This window comes from Pristiophorus japonicus, chromosome 9 (genome assembly GCF_044704955.1).
Source record: "Pristiophorus japonicus isolate sPriJap1 chromosome 9, sPriJap1.hap1, whole genome shotgun sequence".
Taxonomy (NCBI): Eukaryota; Metazoa; Chordata; class Chondrichthyes; family Pristiophoridae; genus Pristiophorus; species Pristiophorus japonicus.
In genome coordinates, this window is record NC_091985.1 from 200,984,118 (window position 1) to 200,996,203 (window position 12,086).

Consider the following 12,086-nt stretch of genomic DNA (forward strand, 5'->3'; position numbering starts at 1 on the left):
AGCAACTCACAACAGAAATTCAATTTGGAATAAAATTATGAACTTTTACTTTAATTCTAAATTGATCTTTGGTACAAAATCTACAATAGTGTGTGAACGTTTCTACTGAATAAAATCTCTAATTAGAAAGAGCTTGCTGACAATTCTTACTGACTTGCACATTACACAAAGTGGCCCTTCCATTATCCACCAGAAAGAAGGGCAATGGGAATTGGTGGGGAATCAGTGTCCCCAAATGTTACCCCTCCCGTCTGGTGTAGCAATCCCCTCGGCATGGGAATGGAGACAAGTCCAGACCAAAACTGTACGCAGTACTCCAGGTGTGGTCTTACCAACGCCCTGTACAGTTATAGCAGGACTTCCCTACTTTTATACTCCATCCCCCTTGCAATAAAGGCCAGCATTCCATTTGCCTTCCTGGTTACTTGCTGCAACTGCATACTAACTTTTTGAGTTTCATATACAAGAACCCCCAGATCCTTCTGTACTACAGCATTTTGTAATTGTCACATTTAAATAATTTACTTTTTTATTTTTCCTACCAAAGTGGATAACCTGACATTTTACCACATTATAGTCCATCTGCCAGATTTTTGCCATCTCATTGAGCCTATCTATATCCCTTTGTAGATTATTTGCGTCCTCCTTACAACTTGCTTTCCCACCCATCTTTGTATCATCAGCAAATTTGGCCGCATTACACTCGGTCCCTTCATCCAAGTCATTAATATAAATTGTAAATAGTTGAGGCCCCAGCACTGATCCCTGCGGCACCCCACTAGTTACTGATTGCCAATCAGAGAATGACCCATTTATCCCGACTCTCTGTTCTCTGTTTGTCAGCCAATCCTCTTTCAATGCTGATATATTACCTCCAACCCTGTGAACTTTTACCTTATGCAGTAACCTTTATTGTGGCACCTTGTCAAATGCCTTCTGGAAGTCCAAATGCACCTGATCCACTGGTTCCCCTTTATCCACCCTGTACGTTACATCCTCAAAGAATTTTAGCAAATTTGTCAAACATGACTTCCCCTTCATATATCCATGCTGACTCCGCTTGACCGAATTTTGCTTTACCAAATGCCCTGCTACTGCTTTAATAATGGACTCCAACATTTTCCCAACCACAGATGTTAGGCTAACTAGTTTCCCACTTTTTGTCTGCCACCTTTTTTAAATAGGGGCATTACATTTGCAGTTTTTCAATCTGCTGGGACCTCCCCAGAATCCAGGGAATTTTGGTAAATTACAACCAATGCATCCACTATCCCTGCCGCTACTTCTCTTAAGACCCTAGGATGCAAGCCACTCTGCTGCTCTTGTCTCATAACCCTGAAAATCTTTCCAACTCAAATATTTATCTCTTTTGAAAGTAACATGTGAATCTGCTTCCATCGCCCTTACAGGCAGTGCGTTCCAGGCCATAACATCTGTCTGTTTAATTTTCCCCCTCGTGTAGCATCTGGTTCATTTGCCACTCACCTTAAATCGGTGTCCTCTGGTTACCGAGCCTTCTGACACTGAAAATTGTTTCTCCTTATTAAGAGAGTTGGTGTGCTGGAGGAGGTTACAGAGATAGGGAGGGGCGAGTCCTTGGTGGGATTTGGACAAGAGGAGGAGTATCTTAAAGGTAGAAGCCACCAACTGTCTCTCCCAGTGCAGAACGTGACTCACTGCTAACAGGAAAGATTTTTGTTTAACTACTGAAGTTGCATAATGAGAGTAAATCAATCTCCGTTCCTTTAACTAACAGCAACATGGAAAGAGGGAAATGAATGATCTTTAAACACCTGGTTATCGACCCCGACACTGTAAATTGTTTCTCATTATAGAAGCATAGAAATTTACAGCACGGAAGGAGGCCACTTAGGCCCATCGTGTCTGCGCAGGCCGACAGAGAGCTATCCAGCCTAATCCCACTTTCCAGCTCTTAGTCCGTAGTGTTGCAGGTTACAGTACTTCAAGTATACATCCAAGTACTTTTTAAATGTGGTGAGGGTTTCTGCCTCTACCAACCTTTCAGGCAGTGAGTTCCAGACCCCCACCAGCCTCTGGTTGAAGAAAGTTCCCCCCAAATCCCCTCTTAAACCCCCTACCAATTACTTTAAATCTGTGCCCCCTGGTTGTTGACCTCTCTGCAAACGGAAACTGGTCCTTCCTATGCACTCTATCTAGGCCCCTCATAATTTTATACACCTCAATAAGGTCTCCCCTCAACCTCCTTTGTTCCAAAAAAAACAAACCCAACCTATTAAGAGGGTTGGTGGGCTGGAGCCGGTTACAGAGATAGGCAGGGGTGAGGCTTTGGAGGGATTTCAACAAGTGGAGGAGTATTTTAAAGGCTGATGCCACCAGCCATCTCCTCCAGCACAGAATGTGACTCACTACCAATGGGAAGGATGTTACTTTAACTACTACAAATCAATCTCTGTACCTTTAACAGTGACATGGTAAGAGGGAAATGAATGATCTTTTCAACATCTATTCCACTTGGCACTGAAGTGTCTGGAACTCATAATAGGAACCCCAGGGAAACAAAATACTGACAAACGTTAAACTGTTTTGTTGACAAAAGAAACCTGAATTTAACTATTAAAAGATAAATTCTTTAAGAGGGGTTCACACTGATTCACCTGACAGGCCGGCTCAGGATCCAAACCTCAAGCACCACAATTGGTTGCAGGACACGATGCTGCCTTGGCCCACCTGTCATGTATGCAACCCCAGGTAACCTGTATAATACCGCCACCAGAGGGCTTACCTATTGGAGTCCCAAGGGATCCCAGCATCCCTTGGGAGCACTGTATATAAGCAGGCCTCCCACGCTGTACCAGCACTCTGGAGTCTGAATAAAGGAGCTAAGATCACACTTACTCATTGTCTACAGTACTCAGTTGCATTACTTTATTATCAGCATAACAATTGGCGACGAGATAACGAACAACCACGTGAAAATGCAGAGAACTGTTGGTATCCTGGAGAAATTCTTAGAAGGGGATGATTGGGAGTACTTCATGGAGCGACTCGACCAATACTTCGTAGCCAATGAGCTGGAAGGGGATGAGAACGCTGCCAAACGAAGTGCGATCCTCCTCACCATCTGCGGGGCAACAACCTATGGCCTCATGAAGACTCTTCTTGCTCCCGTGAAGCCAACAATCAAATCCTATGAAGAACTGTGTACACTGGTCTTGGAGCACCAAAATCCGAAGGAAAGCTTTCTGATGTCAAGGTATCGATTCTACATGTTTCAGCGGTCTGGAGGCCAGGAAGTGGCGAGCTACTTCGCTGAACTAAAACACCTTGCAGGTCATTGTAAATTCGATAGATTCCTTGAGCAAATGCTAAAAGACTTTTTTGTGCTTGGCATTGGCCATGAGGTTATCCTTCGCAAATTATTGACTGTTGAAACACGAACCTGAGCAAAGCCATAACAATAGCCCAGGCATTTATGTCCACAAGCATTAACACCAAACAAATTTCGCAGCATAAAGAGGTTTCGGCAAGTACTGTACACAAAGTAACATCGTTTTCTGGCAGGAAATGCATATGGCAGAAAGTACACGCCTGCAGCTGCACGATCTCAGATGACTCAGAGTCCGCTATCAAACGTTAATGCGAGGCAGTTAACACCTTGTTGGCGTGACGGAGGTGATCATCAAGCCCATCAATGCCGCTTCAAACACTATATGTGCAAAGGCTGTGGAACAATGGGACACCTCCAGCGAATGTGCAACCCCTGCAAACCACCACGTTGCAGAGGAGGATGGATCCACAGTGGATCAGGCTGAACTAGAGACTCAAACCGAGGAGGCAGAAGTGTACGGGGTACACACCTTCACCACAAAATGTCCACCGATCATGCTAAAATTCGAACTGGACAGAATTCCAGTATCCATGGAACTGGACACGGGTGTGAGTTAGTCTATCATGAGCAAAAACGCCTTCGACAGGCTGTGGTGCAAGAAGGCACACAGGCCCAAGCGTAGCCCCATTCATACCAAGCTAAGAACTTACACTAAAGAGCTGATCCCTGTAATTGGCAGCGCAGCAGTAAAAGTCTCCTATGATGGAACAGTGCACAAACTCCCACTATGGATTGTACCAGGAGATGTCCCCACACTGTTCGGCAGAAGGTGGCTGGGAAATATCCACTGGAACTGGGACGACATCCGAGCACTCTCATCCGTCGACAATGCCTTATGTGCCCAGGTTCTGAGCAAGTTCCTGTCGTTGTTTGAGCCAGGCAGCAGAATTTTCTCAGGGGTGAAGCTGCAGATCCACTCGGTTCCCGGTACACGACCCATCCACCACAAGGCACGGGCAGTGCCATATATGATGCGAGAGAAAGTGGAAATTGAGCTGGACAAGCTGCAGCGAGAAGACATCATTGAGCCGGTGGAGGTCAATGAGAGGGCCAGTCCAATTGTTCCGGTTCTCAAAGGCGATGGCACGGTCAGAATTTGTGGGAGTTACAAAGTAACGATTAACCATTTTTCGCTACAGGACCAGTACACCCTACGCAAGGCAGATGACCTATTTGCGGCCCTGGCTGGAGGAAAGACGTTCACCAAGTTGGACCTGACTTCGGCCTACATGACGCAGGAGCTGGCGGAATCTTCAAAAGGGCTCACCTGCATCAACACGCACAAAGGTCTGTTCATCTACAATAGATGTCCGTTTGGGATTTGATCGGCCGTGGCAATTTTTCAAAGGAACATGGAGAGTCTGCTAAAGTCAGTTCCACGCACTGTGGTTTTTCAGGTGACAACATACTGGTCACAGGTCGGGACACCATCGAACACTTGAAGAACCTGGAAGTGGTTCTAACTTGGCTAGATCGCGTGGGACTCAGGTTGAAACGCTTAAAGTGTGTTTACCTGGCGCCAGAGGTGAAGTTCATGGGGAGAAGAATCGCGGCAGACGGCATCAGACCCACCGACGTCAAGAACGAGGCCATCAAGAACGCGGCGAGACCACAGAATGTGACGGAGCTACGGTCGTTGCTGGGACTCCTCAACTATTTTGGTAATTTCCTACCTGGGTTAAGCACCTTGCTAGAACCCCTACACGTGCTGCTACACAAGGGAGATGACTGGGTATGGGGGAAATCACAAGGAGCTGCTTTTGAGAAAGCCAGAAATTTGTTATGTTCCAACAACTGCTTGTTCTGTATAACCCATGTAAACCCAGTGTGGGCTGTGAGGAGACGCAACGAGGCTGCAGGGTGACTTGGAGAGGTTAGGTGAGTGGGCAAATGCATGGGAGATGCAGTATAATGTGGATAAATGTGTGAGGTTATTCACTTTGGGGGAAAAAATAGGAAGGCAGAATATTATCTGAATGGCGGCAGATTAAGAAAAGGGGAGGTGCAATGAGACCTGAGTGTCATGGTTCATCAGTCATTGAAAGTTGGCATGCAGGTACAGCAGGCGGTGAAGAAGGCAAATGGCATGTTGGCCTTCATAGCTAGGGAATTTGAGTATAGGAGCAGGGAGGTCTTACTGCAGTTGTACAGGGCCTTGGTGAGACCTCACCCGGAATATTGTGTTTGGTTTTGGTCTTCTAACCTGAGGAAGGACGTTCTTGCTATTGAGGGAGTGCAGCGAAGGTTCACCAGAATGATTCTAGGGATGGCTGACTGACATATGAGGAGAGACTGGATCAATTGGGCCTTTATACACTGGAGTTTAGAAAGATGAGAGGTGATCTCATAGAAACGTATAAGATTCTGATGGGACTGTACAGTTTAGATGCAGGAAGAATGTTCCAGATGTTGGGGAAGTCCAGAACCAGGGGACACAGTCACAGGATAAGAGGTAGACCATTTAGGACTGAGATGAGGAGAAACTTCTTCACTCAGAGAGTTGTTAACCTGTGGAATTCCCTGCCGCAGAGAGTTGTTGATGCCAGTACATTGGATATATTCAAGAGGGAGTTAGCTATGGCCCTTATGGCTAAAGGGATCGAGGGGTATGGAGAGAAAGCAGGAAAGGGGTACTGAGGGAATGATCAACCATGATCTTATTGAATGGTGGTGCAGGCTCCAATGGCCGAATGGCCTACTCCTGTACCTATTTTCTATGTTTCTATGTTTCTAACCCATGTAAACGTTTAGTGCTATGTTGTGATGCGTCTTCGTATGGGGTCAGGTGTGTGCAACAAGCAAATGAATCGGGAACATTGCAACTGGTCACCTATGCATCCAGGAATTTGTCCAAGGCTGAAAGGGCCTACAGCGTGATTGAAAAAGAAGCTCTGGCATTCGTTTATGGGTGAAGAAAATGCACCAGTATCTGTTTGGTCTCAAGTTTGAGTTAGAAACCGACCATATCACTATTCTCAGAGAGCAAAGGGATTAATACCAATGCCTCTGCTCGCATCCAAAGATGGGCGCTTATGCTGTCTGCACATAATTATGTAATCCGCCACAGGCCAGGCACAGAGAACTGCGCTTGATGCTCTCAGTCGGCTACCATTGCCCACCACTGGGGTGGAAATGGCACAGCCCGCAGACTTGCTCTTGGTGATGGATGCATTTGAAAACGAAAAGTCACCTGTTATGGCCCGCCAGATCAGGACCTGGACCAACCAGGATCCTTTACTGTCCCTTGTAAAAAACTGTGTCCTCCATGGGAGCTGGTCCAGCATCCCAGCGGAGATGCATGAAGAGATCAAGCCATTCCAGTGGTGCAAAGACGAAATGTCCATACAGACGGTCTGTCTTTTGTGGGGCAATCGCGTGGTTTTGCCTAAGAAAGGCAGAGAAACGTTCATGCGCGACCTACACAGTATCCACCCAGGCATAGTAATGATAAAAGCTATAGCCAGATCCCATGTGTGGTGGCCCGACATCGACTCAGATTTAGAGTCATGCATGCGCCACTGCAACACTTGCTCTAAACTGGGTAATGCACCCAGGGAGGCACCGCTAAGTTTGTGGTCATGGCCCTCCAAACCATGCTCGAGGATCCACGTTGACTTTGCGGGCCCATTTCTAGGCAAAATGTTTTTGGTTGTTGTGGATGCTTATTCGAAATGGATTGAGTGTGTAATAATGTCTGTAAGCACATCCACTGCCACCATCGAAAGCCTACGAGCCATATTTACCTTGTATGGTCTGCCTGATGTCCTTGTCAGCGACAATGGCCCGTGCTTCACCAGTGCTGAATTCAAGAAATTCATGATCAATGGGATCAAGCATGTCACATCTGTGCTGTTCAAGCCCGCATCCAATGGCCAGGCAGAATGGGCAGTCCAAATCATCAAGCAAAGCTTGAAACATGTGTCGGAAGGCTCCTTGCAGACTTGCCTGTCCCGAGTCCTGCTCAGCTACCGCACCAGACCGCACTAGCTCACTGGGGTTCCCCCAGCCGAACTGTTCATGAAAAGGGCGCTCAAAACAAGGCTCTCTCTTGTTCATCCTGATCTCCATGATCACGTCGAGGGCAGGCAGCATCAACAAAGCATGTAACATGATCGCGCAAACTTTTCACGCGATATTGAAGTCAATGTCCCTGTATTTGTACTCATAGCCAAAGAGGGGAATAGGGTGTTTCAGGTCAAACTTGCTAATGGACTAACTTGTAGAAAGGATTCGGACCAAACCAAACTGCGATTCACAAACAGCCACGAGCAACCTGAAGAGGACATCACCAACTTCGACCCGCCAACACACACAAGTAGTAACCGACATCACAGTCAACCACGAAGCTAAATTCACCATTACCAGCAGCCCGGCAAGGCCAGCTGCCTATCAGCCCAGTGAAGAACCAACAAGCTCACCCACACCTGCATTTGTACCGAGACGATTGACAAGGGAGTGAAATGCCCCAGATCGTCTCACCCTGTAAATAAGTGTACTATTGACATTGGGAGGGAGTGATGTTATGTATGCAACCTTAGGTAACCTGCATCATACACTGCCACCAGAGGGTATACCTGTTGGAGTCCCAAAGGATCCCAGCATCCCTTGGGAGCACTGTATATAAGGAGACCTCCCATGCTGTACCGGCACTCTGGAGTTTGAATAAAGGAGCTAAGGTCACACTTACTCATGTCTACAGTACTCAGTTACATTACTTTATTATGAGCATAAGAGTAGGGGCTGGAGGAGGTTACAGAGATAGGGAGGGGTGTAGGGCTGGAGGAGGTTACAGAGATAGGCAGGGATATAGGGCTGGAGGAGGTTACTGAGATAGGTATGGTGTAGGGGCTGGAGGAGGTTACAGAGCTAGGTAATGGTGTAGGGCTGGAGGTGGTTACAGAGATAGGGAGCAGTGTAGGGGCTGGAGGGGTTACAGAGATAAGGAGGGGTGTAGGGGCTGGAGTCGTTTACAGTGATAGGGAGGGGTTTAGGGACTGGAGGACATTACAGAAATAGGGAGGGGTAAAGGGACTGGAGGAGGTTACAGATTTGGGAGGGGTGTAGGGGCTGGAGGAGGTTACAGAGATAGGGAGAGGCGATGCCATGGAGGTATTTATCGGTGCAACAGAGCAGGTCTCCAATGGTCCTGGTTAACCCTTACCACTGGACCAAGACCTCGCTCTGTCAAGCCCTTGTGGTGGCTGGTGTACAATCCACACACAGGCATCTTCCACTCTTCAGGGTGTAGTTTAGGATCCGGAATATTAGATCCTTCATCGAAACACCTGTCATCCTCGATACCAGGGTCTGCCTAAGATCATTCTGTGATACAAATAAATTCTGTGACTTATTTCTCCTTTTCCTCCCTTTCTCCGTTTCCCACATTACAACAGTAACCACCCTCCAAAAGTAGTTCATTGGCTGTAAAGTGCTTTTTGACGTCCGGTGGTAGTGAAAGGCGCTATATAAATGCAAGTGTTTCTTTCTTCCTTCCTATCTTCTCCCTTTACCATCTTGTATCACCCTGCCCCTGCATTTCTTTCCCCTCTTTCCCCTCCTCTCCCACCCCTTGACTTTCCACAATCCGGTTCCCGCTTTAATGGGGTCGGGACTGAATTATAGTTGCACAACCAATATTTGTGCGGATGGGTGGATCCGCTTTCAGGGCGATTCCAGAGAGCGACCGTGCGGTCAGAAGCGCGATGACGCAATGGCGCTGGGGCGGCGACGGAAGGGGAGCTGGAGCGGCCTTGTGATTGGTTAGCAGGAGCTGTCCATCACCCAGCCGAGTAGGCAGATTTCCTCACAGCCGGGCGACTCTGGCATTGGCTGGCGGCTGTCCATCAAGCAGAGGGCCTACTGCCATTGGCTGAAGCGATCGATGCAGTGTGAAGTGCCCTCTGCAGGGCCCGGAGGGTATTACATGGTCCCATCAAACACAACAACAACTTATATTTATATAGTAGCTTTACCGTACACTCCCAGCGCAGGTCCAGCACGGGTTAGATACAAGAAGAAAGAAAGACGTGCCTTTCATGGGCACCGGACGTCTCAATCACTTTACGGCCAATGGCGTACTTTTGGGGTGTGCTCACTATTGTATTGTGGGAAATGCGGCAGCCAATTTGTGCACAGCAAGATCCCACATATAGCCATGTGATAATAACCAAATCATCTGTTTTTGTTATGTTGATTGAGGGATAAATATTGGGCCCAGGAAACCGGGGAGAACTCCTCTGCTCTTCTTCCAAATAGTGCCCTGGAACTTTTACATCCACCTGAGAGAGCAGACGGGGCCTCAGTTTAACGTCTCATCCGAAAGACAGCACCTCCGACAGTGCAGCACTTCCTCAGTACTGTCCTTCCGACAGTGCAACGCTCCCTCAGTACTGCCCCTCCGACAGTGCAGCACTCCCTCAGTACTGTCCTTCCGACAGTGCAACGCTCCCTCAGTACTGCCCCTCCGACACTGCGGCGATCCCTCAGTACTGCCCCTCCGACAGTGTGGCGCTCCCTCAGTACTGTCCCTCTGACAGTGCAGTGCTCCCTCAGTACTGCCCCTCCAACAGTGCGGCCAGTGCTCCCTCAGTACTGCCCCTCCGATAGTGCAGCACTCCCTCAGTACTGCCCCTCCGACAGTGTGGTGATCCCTCAGTACTGCCCCTCCGACAGTGCAGTGCTCCTTCAGTACTGACCCTCCAACAGTGCGGCACTCCCTCATGGCCGCCCCTCCGACATTGCGGCACTCCCTCAGTACTGCCCCTCTGACAGTGCGGCGCTCCCTCAGTACTGCCCCTCCGACAGTGCGGCACTCCCTCAGTACTGCCTCTTCGACAGTGTGGTACTCCCTCAGTACTGGCCCTCCGACAGTGCAGCACTCCCTCAGTACTGACATTCCGACAGTGCGGCACTCCCTCAGTACTGCCCCTCTGACACTGCGGCGCTCCCTCAGTACTACCCCTCTGACAGTGCAGTGCTCCCTCAGTACTGGCCCTTCAACAGTGCGGCCGGTGCTCCCTCAGTACTGCCCCTCCGACAGTGCAGTGCTCCTTCAGTACTGACCCTCCAACAGTGTGGCACTCCCTCATGGCCGCCCCTCCGACATTGCGGCACTCCCTCAGGACTGCCCCTCTGACAGTGCGGCGCTCCCTCAGTACTGCCCCTCCGACAGTGCGGCGCTCCCTCAGTACTGCCCCTCCGACAGTGCAGCACTCCCTTAGTATTGCCCTTCCGACAGTGCAGCACTCCCTCAGTACTGCCCCTCCAACAGTGTGGTGATCCCTCAGTACTGCCCCTCTTACAGTGCAGCGCTCCTTCAGTACCGACCCTCCAATAGTGCGGCACTCCCTCAGGGTCGCCCCTCCGACATTGCGGCACTCCCTCAGGGCTGCCCTTCTGACAGTGCGGTGCTCCCTCAGTACTGCCCCTCCGACAGTGCGGTGCTCCCTCAGTACTGCCCCTCCGACAGTGCGGTGCTCCCTCAGTACTGCCTCTTCGACAGTGCGGTGCTCCCTCAGTACTGCCCCTCCGACAGTGCGGCACTCCCTCAGCATTGCACTGGGAGTGTCAGCCTGCATTTATGTGCTCCAGTCCCTTGAGTGGGACTTGAACACACAACCTTCTGACTCAGAGGCGAGGGTGCGGCTCACTGAGACACGGCTGACAGGGCAGGTGCAGCACGGGTTAGTTATTGTATTAAAACCAGTACTTGGATTAATGCTGCCTCGTGGTGGTGAGTTATTGTATTACACTCAGAACGTAGGTTAATACTGCCGCCTGGTGGTGAGTTACTGTATTACACCCAGAACTTGGATGAATCCTGCCACCTGATGGTGAGTTATTGTATTACACCTAGGCTCTTTGGTGGAGCTCTCCAATTAGCCCCACCCCTTGCTCTTTCACCATTGCCCTGCAATTATTTTCTTTTTGGAGTTTTTTTCCAATTGATTTTTAAAATTTGCTGTTGAATCTGCTTCCACTACCCTTTCAGGCAGCCCATTCCCAAGCGCAACAAATTGCTGCATATTTTTCGCCTCTCCTGTCACCTCTGGTAACTCACCACCAGGAGGCAGCTTCGCTCCATGTCCTGGGTTTAATTCAGTAACACACCACCAGGAGGCAGCCTCGCTCCATGTCCTGGGTGTAATTCAGTAACTCACCACCAGGAGGCAGCCTCGCTCCATGTCCCGGGTGGAATTCAGTAACTCACCACCAGGAGGCAGCCTCGCTCAATAACCTGGGTGTAATTCAGTAACTCACCACCAGGAGGCAGTCTCGCTCCATGCCCTGGGTGTAATTCAGTAACTCGCCACGAGGAGGCAGCCTCGCTTCATGCCCTGGATGTAATTCAGTAACTCACCACCAGGAGGCAGCCTCGCTCCATGCCTCGGGTCGAATTCAGTAACTCACCACCAGTTGCAGCCTCGCTCCATTTTCCTGTATGTCTTCCAATAACTCACCACCAAGCGACAGCCTCATTCCATGCCCTGGGTGTAATTCAGTAACTCACCACCAAGAGGCAGCCTCGCTCCTCATTGAATGGCGGTGCAGGCTAGAAGGGCCGAATGGCCTACTCCTGCACCTATTTTCTATGTTTCTATGCCCTGGGTGTAATTCAGTAACTCACCACCAGGAGGCAGCCTTGCTCCATGCCCTGGGTGTAATTCAGTAACTCACCACCAGGAGGCAGCCTCGCTCCATGTCCTGGATGTAATTC

General features: G+C 49.3%; 1 pseudogene; it reads left to right on the forward strand.

The window, feature by feature from the left end:
* Positions 1-12,086, forward strand: part of LOC139274056 (zinc finger protein 154-like) — a 71,453-nt pseudogene that overhangs the window by 51,751 nt on the left and 7,616 nt on the right.